General features: G+C 36.0%; 1 protein-coding gene and 1 long non-coding RNA gene across 7 annotated transcripts in view; one reads left to right on the plus strand and one right to left on the minus strand.

Moving 5' to 3' along the window:
* Sytbeta (Synaptotagmin beta) overlaps positions 1-20,927 on the plus strand; it is a 381,108-nt gene that overhangs the window by 255,888 nt on the left and 104,293 nt on the right. The window contains exon 1 of one of the 6 annotated variants that reach the window (XM_067790876.1): positions 9,974-10,145. The exons of the other annotated variants lie outside the window; for them this stretch is intronic. The gene's annotated coding sequence lies outside the window, so the exon portion shown is untranslated. Of the gene's footprint in view, positions 1-9,973; positions 10,146-20,927 lie in introns of those variants that run through there. 6 annotated transcript variants of the gene reach the window in all.
* Positions 6,761-9,255, minus strand: LOC137253621 (uncharacterized). Its single transcript, XR_010953845.1, has 3 exons — positions 9,110-9,255; positions 8,868-9,050; positions 6,761-6,930 (listed from the first exon to the last, which is right to left on the minus strand). It is a non-coding gene; the product is annotated as an uncharacterized lncRNA (long non-coding RNA).

A 20,927-nucleotide genomic window follows, 5' to 3' on the forward strand; every position in this document is an offset into this window, starting at 1 on the left:
GATACGACATCGGTTAACACAGGCGTTATAAAAGGAGCTGCATCGTTATTAGAAAATAAACTTGAGCGAGAACTTTTGTATCTACCTTGTCGTCATCATATTTTTGAAGTTTTGCTGAGAGGGGTTTTCGAATGTTATTTTCCAGTAAATACTAGTAAGGACGTCCAGTTATTTCGGCGATTTCAAGAAAATTGAAAAAACATCGAAAAAATAGTTTTAAAGATTTGCTACAAAATAACGAATTGAAATTACTTTTAAGCGATAGCAAAGATACTATTCTAAATTTCTCTAAGGAAGAGTTGAAAAAGAAAATAGTAAGAGATGACTATAGGGAATTATTGGAATTAACGTCTATATGTATAAGAGAAGTGATGGCATAAAGTTTTGTGTACCAGGACCCACTTATCATGCTCGGTGGATGTCTAAGGCAATGTATTGCTGAAAAATCTATTTATTTCGTGAAAAGCTTAAACTAACTGAGTATGAAGAAAATTCGATAGCAAGTATATGCGCTTTTATTATACAATTCTATGTTAAGCTTTGGTTTAACTCTACCAATCCTCATAGAGCACCTCTTCAAGACTTATCTTTTATTAAAGAAATTTATAAATACAGAAATGTTAATAAAAAAAATCTATCATTACAATAAAAAAGTTTTGTAACCACCTATGGTACCTGTCTGAAGAATGTATTGCATTGGCATTGTTCGATGATGACATCTCTTGTACCATGAATAAAAAGACTATGGAAAAAACGAAAAGCATAGACAACTGCGACAAGGAAACATAAAATTTAAAGAGGTTACACTTAAGGCCCAGTGAAATCAATAAATTCATAGAAAAAGAACTACACGATTTTGTAACAGGAAATACAATTGATTTTTTGGTCGGTTTGGGATATCATCTCAATTTCTGGAGGTAGATCCCCTATACCGGGCGATACAGAAACGTATTAAATCTAAGGATACTGTTATAAATATAAAAGTAGTTAACGACACAGCAGAACGTGGAGTAAAACTTTTGGAAGAATATAGTAGAATACTTACAAATGATGAACAAGGAAAACAATATTTATTACAAGTTGTAACTGATTACAAAAACAATTTGAATCACATAATAAATCGTCATTAATTAGATCCTAGGAAATAATATCATATTATATACGTGCCAGCTAAAGTTTCACAAGATATATGTATGTATATGTTTTAAAAATGTATTTTCAAAAAAGGTTATATTTAAAAAAAATGCAAAAAACTCGTTTACGCATACTCATTATATGCACATTCTTGAAGTAATGACACCGTGTTTAAGGCATAATTTATTTTATAACATTATTATTATTTGACCAATTTTTGTTGTTTTCGAATTATTTGATAGACAAATATCTCTAGAACTTACTAATAACACGATAAATTACGTGTCGCCCATAACAAATAAAATATGGTTGACCAAATTTAAGAAATTGTAAAATTCGTAATTTTTCAGGATTTCAAGTTCTTTGCGCCACCTCTAACCATTTTTTGATTGACCTAAAACTTTGTATATTCTAGTTTTTAGGCTATTCGCATATTCTGGGACCGAGAAAAGGAACACTTTGGAAAATAAGGGCCACCCTAATATGCATATATGTATGAATGTATGCATGTATTGCAAATAGAGCACACAGATATTGTGAGAGAGGTGTACGTTTATAACAATTGATTTGTTATATCTATTTTTCTACATGTTGAATGCCAAAAACATATAGTTCAATTAAAGTTCAAGGACATTTCTATACATACATTTATATGCATTTGTTTTTGCCTATAGATATGTATGCAGCTATCAATGTATGGACGTATGCAGTTGTTTGTAGTGAGAATGTATGAGCCAAGGAAATAACATGGAAGAATGTATTGTAATATTTATTAATTACTTTTGCACAACAATGTTTTACACATAAACTCATATAAATGTATGTGTATGTGTATAAGTACATACACACATTGTTTATATTACCTACATACATACATAGATACATAAACGTTAATTTACTACTAATTGACCTTTGAAAAGATTTGATTTGATTTGCCGGAGTACATTGATTTTGCTGGAATTGGTATTGTAAATATGAGGCCATGAAGACAATGAACAGGGTAACACCGCAGGGCGGAGTAGTCTCACCTCCGCTATGGACGCTGCACATAGGTAGATTTTCAAGTTTTAGGCGGCCAAAAATATTTTATTGCCTATATCTTCTGAAAACTGTTTAATAAATGAAAAATTATAATAATTTGTGTAATTAATCGGTTATATTAAAAAAATTGATATTACATTGTGTAACACTAAAAAAATACCTGCGCAGTGAGGCTATTTTTCTTGTTGTACAGCAACAAGGGTGTATAAAACCCCCTATCTGCAAGTATCTGCAGCTAAATTTAATGCAGTTGGCAAGCTAATTGTGCCAAGTACCATGTTCAAAACCAATTTTCACTTGGACGGACTTTGAAACAAAAACTGGTTTTTAACACCTAAAATCGAAAAAAAAAATTTATTAACATCCTAAATAAAATAGGTTCTTTATCAATTTATAACTTTTAAAAATCACAAACACCATTAATAATGTTAGTATTTACCTGAAATATCAGAATCCATCACAATTACTCAATTCAATTGTCTTAAAACTTAAAATATTCACGTTCAAACATGCGATTTCACATATGTTAAAAAAACTATAACACGCGTTTCAGAAATAGCTAAATTCCGATTATTTGACAGCTATCGCCAGGTATGCGATGGATGGGAAGGGGTAGAATCATTGTTCCCCTGTCTATACTTAAGCTGTGGGAGCGCTTTTTTTTTTTGTAATTGTGGCAACTTTCAGAAATTCTATTATGGCCGCCCAAATATCTAAAATCTACCTATGTGCGCTGGTCACTAAACCAAGTTAAACTTTTTCACATCAAATGAAACTTGTTTCAAATCAAATCAGATTTTTTCAATTCAAATAAATCTTTCTTCAAACCAAGTGAAACTTTATCAAAAAAAAACAAAACTGTTTTCAAATAAAATCAAACTTTTTTCAAATCAAATGAAACTTTTTTCAATTCAAATGAAATTTTTTCTAGTCAAATAAAAATGTTCTCAAATCAAATGAAACTTCTTTCAAATCAAGCAAAACTTTTTTCAAATAAAATGAAACTTTTTTTCTAATTAAACGTAATTTTTCTCAAATCAAATAAAACTTTTCTTAATTCAAATCAAATGAAATTTTTTTCAAATCAAATGAAACTTTTTCCAAATCAAATTAAACTTTTTTCAAATAAAATTAAGCTTTTCTGAAACCAAATTTAAAAGTTTAATTCAATGATCATCAATGATCTTTTTCAAATAAAAAAATTTAATCAAATCAAACTTTTTTCAAATCAAATGGAAGATTATTCAAATCAAATGAAACTTATCCCAAATCAACTTTTTTCAAATAAATAAAACTTTTTCAAATCCATGAAACTTGTTTTCAAATCCAAAGTAGCTTTTTTCAAATAAATGAAATTTTTTCAAGTCAAACAAAACTTTTTTCAAATAAAATGAAATTATTTTTCAAATCAAAAGTAACTTTTCTCAAATCAAATGAACCTTTTACATTTCAAATAATTTTTTGTTTCTAAACCAAACAAACCTTATTTTTAAATCAAATCAAACTCTTTTCAAATCAAATAAAACTTTTCTCAAATAAATACAATTTTTTCAAATCCATGAAATTTGTTTTCAAATCAAAAGTAGCTTTTTTCAAATAATTGAAACTTTTTTCAAGTCAAAACTCAAATAAAATAAAATTATTTTTCAAATCAAAATTAAATTTTCTCAAATGAAATGAACCTTTTACATTTCATATAATTTTTTTTAAAGCAAACGGAAGATTTTTCAAATCAAATGAAACTTTTTTCAATTCGAATGGAAGATTATTCAAATCAAATTAAACTTTTTCCAAATCAAATGAAACTTTTTCCAAATCAAATTAAACTTTTTCAAATCAAATGAAACTTTTCTCAAATCAAATGGAAGATTTTTCAAATCAAATGAAACTTTTCTCGAACAAATGAAATTTCTTTCAAATCAAATGAAGCTTTTTCTAAATCAAATTAAACTTTTTTCAAATAAAATGAAACTTTTCTCAAATCAAATTAAACTTTTTAAATCAATGATCTTTTCAAATCAAAAAAATTTAGATCGAATCAAACTTTTTCCAAATCAAATCAAACTTTTCTCAAATTAAATGGAAGATTATTCAAATCAAATGAAACTTGTTTCAATTCAAATCAAATTAAACTTTTCTCAAATAAAATTAAACTTTTCTCAAATTAAATTAAACTTTTTAAATCAATAATCATTTTCAAATCAAAAAAAATTTCATCAAATCAAATGAACTTTTCTCAAATTAAATGGAAGATTATTCAAATCAAATGAAACTTTCTTCAAGTCAAATCAAATGAAATTGTTTTCAAATCAAATGGAACTTTTTCCAAATCAAATTAAATTTTTTTCAAATAAAATGAAACTTTTCTCGAATCAAATGAAATTTCTTTCAAATCAAATGAAGCTTTTTCTAAATCAAATTAAACTTTTTTCGAATAAAATGAAACTTTTCTCAAATCAAATTAAACTTTTTAAATCAATGATCTTTTTCAAATCAAAAAAATTTAAATCGAATCAAACTTTTTCCAAATCAAAACAAACTTTTTTCAAATCAAATGGAAGATTCTTCAAATCAAATGAAACTTGTTTCAAGTCAAATCAAATTAAACTTTTCTCAAATAAAATGAAACTTTTCTCAAATTAAATTAAACTTTTTAAATCAATGATCCTTTTCAAATCAAACAAAAATTTATCAAATCAAACTTTTCAAATCAAATGAAACTTTTCTCAAATTAAATGGAAGATTATTCAAATCAAATGAAACTTTCTTCAAGTCAGATCAAATGAAATTTTTTTTCAAATCAAATGGAACTTTTTCCAAATCAAATTAAACTTTTTCAAATAAAATGAAACTTTTCTCAAATCAAATTAAACTTTTTAAATCAATGATCTTTTCCAATCAAACAAATTTTTTTTTAATGAAACGAAACTCAATTAAAAGAACTTTTTTCAAATCAGGTGAAACTTTTTCAAGTACATGAAATCATTTCAAGTGAAAATAGTTTTTATCTTATGCGATCTACAGGTTCCGACCCGCGCTTTTACACCCAAAAATTGTACAATATCCCTCTGCGACTGACGTGGTAGTCTGACAGACACCAATAAGCAAAAAAATAGATTTTGCGCCGTTATTTTCTCACTTTTCCTCACGCTCTCTCTTTACTTTCATATTGCATAGTCATGCGTAAGTTAGTGTGTTGAAAGCGATTGAAGAAAGCACATGCGTTGTTTTGAGCGGAAAAGTGTCTATGAGTCAACCACGTCAGTTTTAAGGTAGGTGTCTGGGAGACAACCATCTCAGTATTTAAGTCATAATTTTTTAGCGTCCGCGTGAATGAAGTTGTTTCCATATCTTATATTTCTAGTTTATTTTGCTCTGATGGATTACTCAGGCATTAATAATCGCCCTCACTGTTCTAAGAGAACTTCATTCGGGACTTTTAAAAGCCGCGTATAAGCTTTGGAAAGCCTAACTATAAAATGCATATCGGCATGCTTGACATGAAATATCTTTTTATTTAACCGCTGAATTTTTCTCTTTTTTGAAAGATTGATGAACTTTAATGTACACTAAAATAAGAAAAAGCTTTTGTCGAAAAAAAATATAATATGGAATATATTGTTGTTGTTTTTTATAGATATAAATTTTTCAGGGTAAATTTGAGCCATGTAAATAAATACCGTTTAAAATGAATTGACTTTTTGAATTATAAAAAAAAATACAATAAATAAAAACGTTCAGCTTGGAACTTAAAACAGGAATGCGTTCAGTACGTTTGCCAAATTAGACGAGAAAATATAAGCTATCGTAATGGTTTATGGTGGACTACCACGTCAGAGGAATAGGGAAACTTAATTCACGTCAGTCGCAGATAGATATCTATGCAAAAGAGTGCTGGAAGGCTCCTGATGCCTGTCACCATCTATTTCTAAAAGAGTCCTTTAGCAATAATGGGATCTATCCCACGATATAGAGTCCTTGTTTGGTAGGCTAACACAAAAAAAAAACGAACGTTCGCCAGGAAACTACTTTTTTGTTGCAAATAGTTTTTACACAGAGGTTCCCAAGCCCAGCTTACAACCCAAATCAACGCAATTCTTATATAGATTTGTGAAATGACGTGGAGCAACACCATCGGCTCAGAAGGACCTTTCGAATCATGCCAAATTAAACGAGGCCTCGTATGCTTCTAGTAGCATATCAAAACCGGATCGATACAGTGAACTATATAGGCGTATATTTGCTAGCATACGCTGATGATATTTATATATAACTAGCTTTACCCGGCGTACGTTGTAACGCTCGAGATGGAATGATGATAAATTTTGTTTTGTTTGTTGATAATTTAGTTTATTGTTCTGTAAATTGAATTGAATTTTGTACGCATATTTGGTGAAATTTTCGTATAAAACAGAGCTGGCCGTGGGAAAAGCACGGCCTCTAAATTTAATCCTGCAACAGTAAGCGATTGTCCTTGTGCGTTGTTGATTGTAATTGCAAAAGTAAGGCGCACAGGAAACTGCAACCGCTTAAAATTGAATGGCAAATCTGTAGGAATCAATGGGATCCATGGTATGAGCACATCTTCACCTTTGCTTTTACTGCTAATGATTGTTGCTTCGATTACATTCGGCAATAATTTCTTAACGCAAAGTCTGGTTCCATTGCACAATTTTGGTGTGTCCAAATTCCGAAGAAGCATGATTGGTGAGCTACTTTTCAAAGTTTATCTATGCACAGGCATTCCAGATGGTTCTAAAGAGTTTAGAAATTCAATTGGATAATTCACAATTTGATATTCATCTGCAACTGTGTCGAACTATTTATATTTCGTCACTTCAACTGGAACTTGTTTTTTAATGTGATCATTGATTTTGTTAACATGATCAAAGATTGCTCGTTTGCATAGCCAAAAACAAAAATTTATTTAAAATTCTTAATTGTGAAATATGAAATACCTCCGTTTTGATCGAAGGAAGCTATAGCCAAAATTTGGTGATGAATGAAGTGTGGGAAATACGTTTCCGTAGGGAACACACACAGAATTTGATTTTTATAAAAGATGTAGATAGACTGAAGCTAATAAAATTATTTAACGGTGGCAGATTACTAAACGTCCAAAAGGAGTAACAGCCAAACTCAAAAATGCAGTCAAACTTTAGGTGTTAAAATCCCATTTGTAGGGAAGGTGCCACGCCCCTTTTTTCCCAATTCCACATTTTACTGGAGGTGTTAGGACTTAACGGCACATATGTAGCTCCTTACCAATTTTCATTTTCTTATCATTACTACATCCAGAGATATGCAGTATGATATATTCCATTTTTATTGGAGGTGCCACGCCCCCTTTTTCCCATTTCCACATTTTTCTGGTGGTGTTAGGGATTGACCTTATATAACTTCTTACTGAATTTCAATGTTCTGGCATGTACACCTTCAGATTTATGCAGTACCAAAGATTCCATTTGTATGGGAGGTGCCACGCCCCTTTTTTATATAGAAATTATTTTTAGCCTAAAACTTTCGTTGTGATCGAAGGAACCTATACCCAAAATTTGGTGATGATTGAAGTATGGGAAATACGTTTCCATAGCGAACACACACACACACACACACACAGAATTTGATTTTTATATATATAGATGTAGATAGACTGAAGCTAATAACGGCGGCAGATTACTAAACGTCCAAAAGGAATAACAGCCAAACTCAACAATGCAGTCAAACTTTAGGTGTTAAAATCCCATTTTTAGGGAAGGTGCCACGCCCCTTTTTCCGCAATTCCACATTTTACTTGAGGTGTTAGGACTTAACGGCATATATGTAGCTCCTTACCCATTTTCATTATCTTACCATTACTACATCCAGAGATATGCAGTATGATATATTACATTTGTATGGGAGGTGCCACGCCCCCTTTTTTACAATTCCACATTTTTCTGGTGGTGTTAGGGATTGACCTCATATAACTCCTAACTGAATTTCAATGTTCTGGCATGTATACCTTCAGAGTTATGCAATACCAAAGATTCCATTTGTATGGGAGGTGCCATGCCCCTTTTTTATATCGAAATTATTTTTAGCCTAAAACCTTCGTGGTGATCGAAGGAACCTATAGCCAAATTTGGTGATGATTTAATGGGAAATACCTTTCCCAAAGCGAACACACACAGAATTTGATTTTTATATATATAGATAGCTCTTAACAAACGGACCGTATATTTTTTCTTTTCTCACCTAAATAAAGAAGCAAAAAATAAAAAAAATTCACAGAACGAGGGAAATACAAAGTATTTGCTGTCATCGAAGAGAGAATCGGCACGTTTTGGCCGTGGAAATCGTGTCACAGAACGAGCGCTAACAATGCAAACAGTGTCAGAGCTCCAACGGAGAATCACCCTGCCATTAAATGATTGCCAGTAAGTCAGATGTCAGCGGCTTATAAGCAAGAAAATTAAATGAATCCCTTCAAGCCTTAAGCTGAGATGAACATAGTATAACTTTTAAGAGCCCGAAGACTTCGCTAGCTAAGTTACATTATATATAAAACACAGCAGCCGGTGAATCGGCGTTTATAATTCGATCGAAAGCAGATAACAAAACAACATCTTGTCGGTGTCGGCTGTGAAAGATAAAGAGCCGACACAGTCGTTCTCAAAAAGTCCGATAATATTTGTTTCTGGTAAAGTTACCTCTTTTGTGATTTGGCTTCTTTCACTGGGAGAGCTCTACACCAGTTTTATAGACCTACACGTCGAAATTCACAAGTACTTCGTACTCACGCGTTCCAGTTCTTTTTTGTTGAGTGATTGAATGTAAAGGCTTGTTAAGCGTTGTTATCTAAAACTGCACAGCTACAGCGAAGAACTCATCAGCTAAAGAAAAAAAAGATGTTGTTATTTTATTAAAAAGACACACACACGTATCGTACTACCTGAAAATACGGGTACCGGTGAGTATACGTAAAATTTTTTTTAATATTTGGTATAAAAGAGTGACGTTAAAAATATTTTACAAGCAAATAGAATAATACCAAACAATTTGGAAAATCAAATATCATGACGTTCCGTGCACTATTTATAACAACAACAACAACGTCCCTACCTGTCCCCTCTTACTGCAAACGTCACTGTCGAACAAACTCTCTCGAATAAACTAACTTGCACGAGTAATTCAACAGCTGTTTCGTAAATTGCTTCATGCGTCTACTTCGAAAATGGCAACAAGTTGCGAAAAAGCTCCAACCCCCAAATTACTCCAAACTCACACTTAACACACACACTAATACAAACACAAAGAAAGTTTGTGTGTGTGTGTGACTTTATTCCATGGCGTCGAAATGTAATTTCAATGCCAACTTTGCGTTGATAAAGCTTTTCGAACGTTAAAAGCAGGATTTTTGCAACTTGTTGGTGGAGTCCTTGCCAAAAGGATAACGAGCTATCAGTTGTCCGTGCGCCACAACATCGACTTGAACTATTATAATTAGAGCGGATTGTGATTAGAAGTAAATACACTGACGATTAATATCCAAAAAAAAAAAGTATATATAAAATAAATTGCTAAAATTTTTGCTTTTGGACGGTTTGCTAACGAAGAGAAGAAACGCGACTGTAACGTTGCTTGCCTCTTGTGCGGGATAACGGTACAATGCTTGATGGTTAACGGTTAACGGTGTATGTGGACGGAGAAATAAGGTGTCATACTACGAATACAATTTTATGTACAAGTGTTTGTGTTGGTGTTGTTTTTATTTTTTTGGTGTATTTCAATTTGTACTGCAAGTGTATGAGTATGAAATGTTTAATGAAAATACGCAGTAACCAAGACAAGTTGTACAAAATTACTTGGCGTGGATGTATGTGTGTGCTTATGGGTTAGCTCAAAGCAAAAGAATATAAGGAATATTTGGTGAAATTTTATGGACTCGCTGAAATTTTATGGAAGTACTCACTGAAGTGAAGAAACGAGTATGTATTCATCATTTCTAAGTTATGGCAAATAAAAGTGAAAGCCGAAAATTTAATACATTTGATATACAGTTATATGTACCTACCTACCTATGTATATACACATGTCCTTTGGAATTACATATGTAGAAGAATTCTGTAAACTACAATTTCAAGTACCTACCCACCTACCTTAATTTGTCTTTTCTGATAAAAGTAATTAATTAATTTGTGTTAAAGTAAAAACGACACTCTTTGCAAACATTCCAATTAATTTTTCGTATTAGTCCTTAACAAAAATGCGCAGGATATACATATGTACATGGCAGAGTGATCAAAGGCAATATTTTTTTAAAATTTTTTCATATATGTGCATGCATGTGTCCTTACGAGAGGTTACGTTGATTGAAGAGGTTTTGTTGCTTTAAACTTTTTGCTTTTTTTAAGAAAAATTATACTATTGGATTTTATAGATGACGACCTTCATTTATTAATATTAATTTATAGAAACATTATTGCTATACTTTTTTTTTTTGTATCATCTGTATTTAATTAGCGAGACGTGCTCATATTTCTGAATTTCAGCTAGCTTTTCGGGAGCTGAGAAGCGCGCCTAAAATTATTCCACACAATTAGGGTTAAAAAACACATAGAATTAGTATGTACCTAAATGTTAAATAAAGGAATAGCAACAAAAAGGCAATACTTAGAGACCAATTGCAAAGCGATGGTACAAAGTATGAATGTTGAACATTTCGAGTTCAATACTTAGCTCCCGAAAAGCTAACTAGTGAAGAAATGAAATTCAGAAACAAGTCCTAGTAACCATCGCCGTAAACTTTGCAATTTTTCTCTAATATCAATATAAAAATTGTTTATTAATTTTTCTTCGTATCAATTACCAAACATATTAGAGAAAAATTCCAATAATTGCACACGACACGTTTCTGAATTTCTCTGATTCATGAGATAGGTTAGGTTAAAGTGGCTGCCTCTGCTGCCCAAGAGGGGACACACATTAGCCATTATGGCCCGTTGTGATAACACCTTTCTGTAGAATGTGGTTCATACCACCCATACAGCTAAACCAGTGCGTTTGCCTAATGTAGCGTAGAATTTTGTTTATATTTGCGGATTATAGTTCCGCAATGAACCCAAAGAAGTTTCTTTGGCATAGATAATGCTCTACGCTCTCTATATCTTCCTCGTGTCTGCAGCTACGACAGAATTCACTTGTTGGAAGGCCCATATGAGCCCCATGGGAGCCCATAAGAGGGTGACTTTCTAAAAACTAATGGGCCAATAGAGAGCCGATTCAGAATTATGACCCATTACGATCTCTTTTCGCCCAGCTTGGGCCTGGACACCCTACATGCTGGTTTCAGGACCCAGTTCGCGTTAGCTTTTTCTGTGAACTCAGATCGCGGCCAACTGTTTTTTGACAAGTCGGTTTGACAAGTCAGCCTTCGCATTGAATAAGAATTCGGCCAGACAAGAGGTACGAATTTTGGGCACAGACAACCAATTGTAATTGCGGCATTGTCGACCATGGGTAGTGGGGTCGAACGACACTGCAACTTCAGTGTCGAAAGTGATACCAGAAGTTTGCTCGACTTCAGACTATATAAAAAAAAAAATGTAAGGCGCGATAACCTCCGAAGAGATCTAAGGCCGAGCTTCTCTTCCAATTTGCGTCGTGCTCCTCTTGATTTTTCCTACAAATTGGCCGGACGGGGACCTACATGTTTTATGCCGACTCCGAACGGCATCTGCAAGGCAGATGAGTTTTCACTGAGAGCTTTTCATGGAAGAAATACACCCGAAGCCCTTGCCTAACACTGCCGAGGGGCGACCCCGCTTAGAAAAAATTTCTTCTAATTTAAAAACCTTATTTCTAAAATGTTTGATGTTGCTTTGTTCGGGGTGCGAACCCAGGGCATACGGTTTGGTAGGCGGAGCGCGCTACCATCACACCACGGTGGCCGCCATACGACTATATTAAGCTAAAATAATTTTTGAGGCAACTAAAGTTTGTTAAGATGGTTGGTCGGGATGTTGCGAAAGGCGGAAGGTGAGAGCGTTGTGAAAGATCTGGAGATTATAAATAAATACAAAGAGGAAAAATATAGAAAAAGAGGGCAAAAGATGCCTCTGTACTAACTACTCGTTATCTTTTAGAGTCGATATCAAACCATTTGCTGTGTAAGTGAATTTCGATACGATGCGAAACCATACCGAAAATGTTGCCACTCAACACCCTTATTTATAAAGATAACAATAATAATAAAGGTTAGGTGAGGTAAGCTTAAGCAGGCGTACGTGGGAGTTCCCCACACTTCCGAACATAGACATTTTGTCTATTGTGAGTGCCCTCAGTGAGTACATGGTGGCCCCATATTCGTCTAACCAGATTACTTCCTGCTGGTCTTCAATGAACCACTCGCTTTCTCTAATGAACTTAAGTAGGAGTGAAAAATCCACACTCGCAAATTCTGCCAGGTTGTCCAAAAACCAAGTGCGCAAAAATCTGAGACGTGTTATTTGCAGTCCTGACATCGGCAGAGCAAGTTATGAATTAATTCATTTTCCTTCGCATCCTGACAGCATGTTGGTAGTGCAACTATCTGAGCATTTTTGCAAGAGCGCATTGATCTGTGATGACAGCCGTAAGTGCTCTCAGTCCATATTTGTTTAGCTTGAGAAGGAAGCTAGTTTCTTGCCTATCCAAGCATGGCCATACGTACTTTGAGACCGGTTTGGTCTCCGGCAAGACCGTTGCCCTAATCTTAAATTTCTCGATTTTTTAGGAGATAACACAGCGATGGTCGTACGCAGCTACCCACCTCGCTTACGTCCATTTATGAAAATTTCCTGGCCATGTCATCTGCAAATTCATTTCCATCAATATAGCTGTATACAGGGACCCACGAAACGACATACATGGAGACGCCTTATGAACGGCAGCGACGTTTGTACCCTCCACACCATATTCCTCTTTATTACGTTGATTGGCGGCCTGGCTGTCGTCAAAGTTCGTTTCAATAGTGTATGCGACCATACTATCCTGTAGCAGTATGGTTGCTCTATTTATATGGCATAGACCTACGTCTGGAAGACACTGCATGAGTCAGGAAGTCGTTACGATTGATTTACCTGCTTTGATGCTTTGAGTACATTCTAGCATATTTTTCCATTTTCGATGAATCGGTGTAAATTTTAATATCCTTACCTCTGCCTAGGCTAGTTTCACATTCTTCTCTTTAAGTATATCTTATGTTCTGCACCTGAAAATCAAAAGCCGCAGTCATATTGTCGGCGTCAGACATTAGAACAGCTACGATTCAGTTTAATCGTCTCCTCGTCATGTCATATAGTATCGCCGCATGCCTGAATTTGGTTGATTTCCACATGTTGGACTTTCATAACAAGAACACTTGTAGAGGCATCAAGTGAAAACTTACATTAAACCCTTACTCAGGTGCGCTGCTCACTGCGCCTGACGTTCTAGTTCCTTTGTGCTCTTGGGGCAGTATCCCTCCGTATTCATAGGCAAAGCATATTCAATCCTAACAATCGTTCGCCGCTTTATTTGTGAATAGATTTAGGTGATAATCTTATCCGATACAGTACAAACACATGCGCTTTTTATGATACCAATTGGATCTATAATTGTTTCGAAGCTTCGGAGCCGCTATAAGCGCTTGCTGCTTATCATACTTAACTTAAATAGATGTTAAATACTTCATGATATATTTTATTGATTACTATTTCTTTGGAAGTATATCTTTTGCAACTCTCGAAGGACACTGTGTGTTGATATCCTTGCTAATGTTTCTATACAAAAAAAAAACTAAAACAAAAATCTTCTTTTATAGCTTCACTTAGAAAGCCATTAACAAATGTAGTGCAAGTCAGAAATACAACACGGAACCACTAATATTCTTCTTTAGGCAAGTGCAAAGTTTACGAGCAAAAATACATATGCACGTACTTTCGCAGTTTTCGGTTTTTTTTTTGTTATGTGTGTAGAATACCTGAAAATAAAAACGCTCATAAAATTTCGATATAAAAGTATTTTATTTTGCTCATTACCCATTTTAATACATCTAACACAACACCTTCACTATTAGTTTGCCTGCAAATACAGTAAAACGACGATATGTTGACCAAATCGGTCCGTGAAGGCCCCACATAGACCGAATGAATGTTTACGATATCATCAAAAGTTTAAAAGTAGGTTTTTGATTTTTAAGGTGCTAGAAGCGAAGTTGAGTCGACTTCATTTTAGAAGTTTTTGAACACTAAAATACTGTTTGCACTTTAGTCTAAACCGCAATTTATATTACTTGCCGATTTATATCGCATTAAACCTTATACGCCATAACGCCCTCCCCACCCTATAGTTCCATGAGGAACTTGGGGTCGCCAGATCCTCTCTATCTAAATATATGTATGATACATTCATATTTGTAACAGGACTCCTCTCGCGTAGTTGAAGTTGACAATTGGGTTGCGAAAGCTTTAAAGCTATAAAGCTTTGTATTGCGCTTATCAACCCCTTGAATCCCGTCGTAAATAGAACCTACTGGCTGCCAGATTACTACACCGCCTTTCAGGCAGAAATTATAGCCGTGAAGAAAGCAGCAGAAATTCTGGAGGAAGCTGCGGTCGCGTCAATATATATATTGTAACGAATTTAGAGCAATTCCGCTTATTTGCAACCTTCTGCTAACGTTCGAATCACTAAACTGTTGAATAAATAAGTCCAATATTCAATAATGCAAATTTGTCTTTATTAGACAATAACACTTCTACTTCTCAACAGATAGCGTGCTTAAATCAAACTGATTACTGCTCACTCAGCTTTAACTCCTTTTGTACTCTGTGATGTCTCGTTCGCATACTTCTAGGCGTTTCTATTTCTAGAATTTACTACTTGTTTACCAGCTATACATTTTTCAGCTATAACTACAGATGCACGATTATTATAGCTTCTCACATAGCCATATGCGCGTGTTTATGTGAGTGATACTTCCACAGATGATTGCCTACTTTTGGGAGTATCTCAGATATATGCATGTGTTTGTGCGTTTCTCTCCTCTGCTTGTATGGACATATGTATAGACATAATGATTGATTTGTTGATGTGCATACAAGTCACTGCTTAGTATTGGCTTAGAGATGATAGTATCCCTTAGTGCTGCTAATATTTATCACAATATATATATTTATAGACGGCCATCAAACAAAAATCTCACACAGTACTTCATGTGGAAGTGTCCAGGAATGCAAAGAAGCATTTGAGAAACTTCTTTCAGACCGGATCATACAATACATACTAGGTTCCCGGTCATAAAGAGATAGAAGGCAACGAAAAGGTCGACAGGTGAGTTAACAAATGAGGATGCAGAACTCTATAAGTCAACGGCAGATGTCTGTTTGCGAAAAATCAAAAGGGGACAGAAGTTGTATATGATCCATCAAGCAGGAAAGACATGGATGGAAGCGCGGGTCTGCAAAATTTCTAAGATCATATGCAAATTCTAAGATATTAGACTCACAAAGTGGCTCATATCTCTGAAGATAGAAGAGAAGGGCATACTAAGTGGACACTGCCTTCTGGCGTCACATGCTTATTAGTCTCGTCAGTAACAGCAGATGAAGGAAATGCGAGCTGCAGGAAGAAACGGTTGAGCACGTTCGGTGTTCGTGCCCTGCGTTCGCCAGCTCAAAGCTCCTGCTATTAGGGGTGGCAGAGTTGCCGAGTTATTTATGTCTAAGCTTTGGTGATTGACGGGCGAATAGGTTTTTTGTTTTTTTTATAGTATTTTGTTATTTTTAGTGGACTGTATATTATTTTATTGTTTAGAGAGAGGTCGCTATGCGCCTGTTACACGTTGCATGTATTCATTGGGGGCGAGCACTGGGGGCTCCAAGGTATTGGCTAAGGGTTGAACCACCTTGTTTTGCTTTGAAAACCCCCCTTTGGGATATAAAATTTAAACTATGTCTTTAGAATATTTCACTAACCAGTTGAGAATTACAAGCACACACAAATATTCATAGTTTAAGTCACTTAAACATTCTATAATATAAGTGCTGGTACCTTATTGGGGCTCTTACCTTTAGTCGTCAAACAAATTCTGGACAAATGCAGTCTTTTTGTGGTCTTATTTACCGTCCAGTTCAACCTAACCTTACCTGATGTTACTTCTCGGATTGATGTTGCAATCAAACTGATCAGCGTAGCTTGCTCGTATGCTGCTTATATAGTCTGCCAGTGCTACTGCTACCCCATCGCTGTTTTCGTTCTTCCTGCACACATGTCTAGCTTTTATTATATTGTGCTTAGGTTGTCGTTGTTGTTGTTGTAACAGCATTGTACACTGGACCCGTTGTTTTGAATTGAGTAATGATATGCGACACTTTCGTAACATTATAATCACAATATCAGCTCCCTGCTCTTCAATCACCTGACGAAATGACAGATTTTTCTAGTAGCTCTCTCGAACAAAAAGTACGCTTCAAAAGTCTGTCATAATACTTCGCCTGATGTATAGCTCGGAATCATAGACGATTTTTAGAGGGTCTAGAATGTTTATAGATTATTTGTGGGAAGAGTACTCCGCAAGCTTTTTTTCAATACCGAGCTTTATAAGCTTTACGCAGACATAATCATAGTGCCACGAATAAAACCCACCAGATTCGCTAGCTAGATCTGGTAATGACTGGATGCCCTCTGGCTCAGAAGGTATTCACTTCGGCACCCGTAATTTGAAGCAGAAGAATTAGAGGGCCTCCAATGACTTAAAAAAACACGTCGGGGAAGTATTAAACCCACTAAGCCAGCTCTTACATTAAGTTCGTCTTCTAGTTATCAATGGTACCATCAAATAAACGAAGAGGAAGCTAGAACTGTCGTCGTAACGTAAGGCTTCCTTGCGAACTACTGCCGAGAAGCGACATCACAGTTTTTTTGAAAATTTTTCGATGTAACCTGCCCGAGATTTTAGCCTGGCACGTTATATATGGTAGGTAAGTATACTACTTCATACCAGGGCACTTGAAGACGATTGATAGTAATATTAAAATTCCTCCTGCTGATTTTGATTACCTTCATGTCTCCCTAAAGTTGATGATGAAGATGAAAGCTAGTTCGAACTAATACTGCTTTTGCTCTTTGTTGGTGCCTTATGATGGCTTATCTATCGGACATATCTCCAACATTTACCTCTCATAGATTGATTTGAAGATTTGAAACAGTTCTCTGGCATCATTTATTCCATTCCTAGCACCATCCGTTATAAGTTTTCCAAATATTTTTTAATGCAATAGAAGTAAGATTTTGTCGGAATTCAAAAGGAGGCATCTTTTTCGCCCAGGTGGCAGTTCTTCTTCAACAAATTGTCTATTTAAGTGTCTCATGGTGGGTAGAAATCAGCAAAAAGAGACTAAGTATAAAAATGATTATAAGGCGGAGGTATACTGTGAGAGGTTTCAGTGCGGTGGTCTGACAGGTCTGTAACTTCATTCTCTATATCTCCAGATGGATCGGCCCATTACATGGTACATAAACTACCGATAAGCGATTGGATGGTTTGGTTGCGACCAAAAGAGTAGACAGTATACAAAACGATAGGAAACCGGTCGTATGCATAACTTCAAAATTTCAAATTTTTGCCTATGCTCCCTATTGATCCAGCTGTGCGTTATAGTCATATCGTGATGTTTCCTTCACAATCGTGCTTCATAAAATCAAGTAGGCAAAATTCATGAAAAAGGTTGTATTATCTAAATCGGCAGCCCAGTACAATTAAAATGCTTTAGCCCAATCAAGCGCAAACTACATATCTCCTCCGGCTAAAATTTTTCGCCAAATTAAGTTTTTAATCAAGCCTTAGATTAATATTTTTGCAATTTTATTGTTCATTCAAACGCGTCGCTGCAAAGTCAACTGTGCATTGGCCGTGGCACCTAAGACTATAGCTCTAATTCATCAACCATTTCAGTACATATAGTGTATATGTATTTATATAATATATGGACATATAGTATTCATATGTACATACATATCTTATAATCTTAACTGTCCAGCCATCCATCGGCTTTAACGCAAATTTGTTCAATCGACTGCTAACCTAGTGACCATTAATTTTTGCTTTACGTCAGATTGATATAGGCCACATCACCAATAAGTGGAGTTTATGTTTGTAAGTATTTTTATATCAATGATGTCCCTAGCCTATACCCACTTGCTCATTCAGCATTGTATTTATTAAAGTGACTGGACATCACTCATATGTATTCCTCCAAGGTAGGTAGTTTATGCCCTCAGCGCCAAGATTTTTTAGCATTGGCATGACTATTCCATCTGCGCCTATTGATTTAGAGGGCTTATTCTTTTTGTAGGTTTCTTCAACCTCTGTGGGCATTATGGTAATGGACGACGCCTCGTGTTTGTGTGCCCGTCTGTTTGCCCGACGTCTGGCCTTGTCTACTGGAGGATGCATTACAAAATTCGAATCCGATAAAGTTTTATCGCCGAAAGAAATGAATACTTTATCAATGTGTTTTGTTGGATTGAACAACGACTACACGGTTGATCACAGGTTAGGTTAAAGTGGCTGCCCCATAGCAATGTGAGGGACACAGTTAGGCCGACTAGCCCATTGTGATGCCACTGTGTGGGCTATAGTCCTTCCTCCTTTAGAAGTGTTAGAATTTGAACCCATTTGCCCTTTTGATTTAACGTAGAATATTTTCGATTTCCACAGATCCAAGTTCCGCTAAGAAGGCGATGAAATACTTATTCAGACATTCCATATGTACACTGGCCAGAGCAGGGCATCTACAGAGTTAGCGCTACACACTTTCTATCTTCATCCCTGCAGCTCCGACAAAAATCGTTGGTTGGAATTCCCATGCGTTCGCTGTGTATTCCCATCAGGCAGTGGCCCGTTATTGTCCCGACCAGTGGACCTAAGGAGAGACGGTTGAGGTTAATTAGGAACCTAGTTCGATTCTCATTTATGCGATCCCAGGTTTGTTGGGACACCTCGCATGTGGGTTCCAGCGTCCATTTGGAATATGCCTTCTTGGTGAAAACTGATGTGGGCCAAGATTTGCACGCAGCAATAGGGGGAGCAATGTCCTTCAGCTGGCTTAACTATGTCTGTTCAGTAGCCTTCCTCGCTAGTTTATCGGAAGCACAGTTCCCGGGTACACCGCTGTGGCCTGGGACAACCATACAACAGCTGTCTCGCACCGCGATGCAAGTTCGTTCAGGGTCTCTCTGCATTCTATTGTTAATTTCGATGAAGGGTTCTTCTCTTGGACGGCTTTTATTGGCGCTTGACTGTCAGAGTAAATTGCTACTGATGTGGGATTCTAGGATGACAGCCAGGCGGCCTCCATTATTGCAGTTAATTCCTCCTGGAAGACGCTGTGGCTTGGCAGCCCTATGCTTAGGGAAAGTCACGGATAATCTGAATTGATTCCACTACCCACGTTACCATTGACCTTGGAGCCATCCGTGAAGATGGTAGCGCACTCTGGGTCTAGGTTAGTGGCGTTATCCCATACGTGCCCCTCCGGGGAGAGGATCGATGTGGTGTAATCTAGTTGACGTACGTTTTCGGGGATGGTTGCCAAAATGCTGGCATGGCCGAATCTGATGTCCCTCCAGGGCAGGATAGCGTTCAGCCTCACTGGATTTTAGTTTGCTTGGAATTTGCCATACAGGTCTATCAGGAGGAGGTTGAGCATGACTTCTACAACAGTTTACTAACATCCATATAGAGGTTGCAGTTCTTTAGATGCTCTTCCCATTTTGCACGATTGTGTTCATTTACTAGCCGCATGATATCCTAGTTAAGATTACTAATATGGTGGTCTTTGGATCGAGTTATCTCGCCAGGTCACGTTCTCTTGCTAAGTTTGCAGCTTCAAGCGGGAAATGTGATATTATATCTGGTATTCTACCGGCCAAAATAAAGCGTATCTAGCTGAAGCGATGACCTTGCGGAACGCACGCTCGCCTTGCCGAAAATCAGTCGAAATGGAGCGAGCACCATTGGGGCTTGAAATCACGCAATTCTGCTGTCTATTCTAAGTTGTCTCGAAGTTAGTTATTTAGCTATATACATTTATATCTGTAGATCGCGGGTTCGAATCGAATCGAATTTAATGCAATAGAAGTAGGCTTTTATCAAAAGGGAGATCTTTTTCGCCTAGGAGCAGTTCTTATTCAACAAATTGTCTGTTTAAGTGTCTCGTGGTGGGCAGAAATCAGCAAAAACAGACTGACTATAAATATGATTTTTAAGGCGCCATGTAGAGGTACACTGTGGAAGATTTCAGTGCGGTGGTCTGGAAGGCTATTAATAGCGGCGTCGTAAGTCGCCTTTGGAACCAAAATTGTTTTAAAGAAGTCACGCCGATGAGGAGTATTAGAGGTTAATTCAGAATATCTCCTTCGGCTTTGCATTATACATCTTTTTTTTGGCAGACGCAGCAGCACCAGGCTCTAAGATCGGGCTTAGGCTCGAAGTCTCCTTAGAGTAAGTGAGTGAGGGGTAGTGCCTCTGTGAGGAGTAGTACCTCTGTAAGGTGCTACTCTCTGGATGGCAATTTTTGAACTAACCGCAAGGCATTGAGCCGCGTTACATTGAAGTACCAGCCTTTGGTCCTGGAAAAAACTCCAAATCACCCCAGTACATAGTAACGGTTGCCGTGGGGGTCCGAAATGGCTATAACGCGGACTTTTCTAAATAAACAAAATCAAGAACTTTCCTTCCTTTTTAA

The sequence above is a fragment of the Eurosta solidaginis genome, chromosome 5 (assembly GCF_040869045.1).
Source record: "Eurosta solidaginis isolate ZX-2024a chromosome 5, ASM4086904v1, whole genome shotgun sequence".
In the NCBI taxonomy this organism is placed as follows: domain Eukaryota; kingdom Metazoa; phylum Arthropoda; class Insecta; order Diptera; family Tephritidae; genus Eurosta; species Eurosta solidaginis.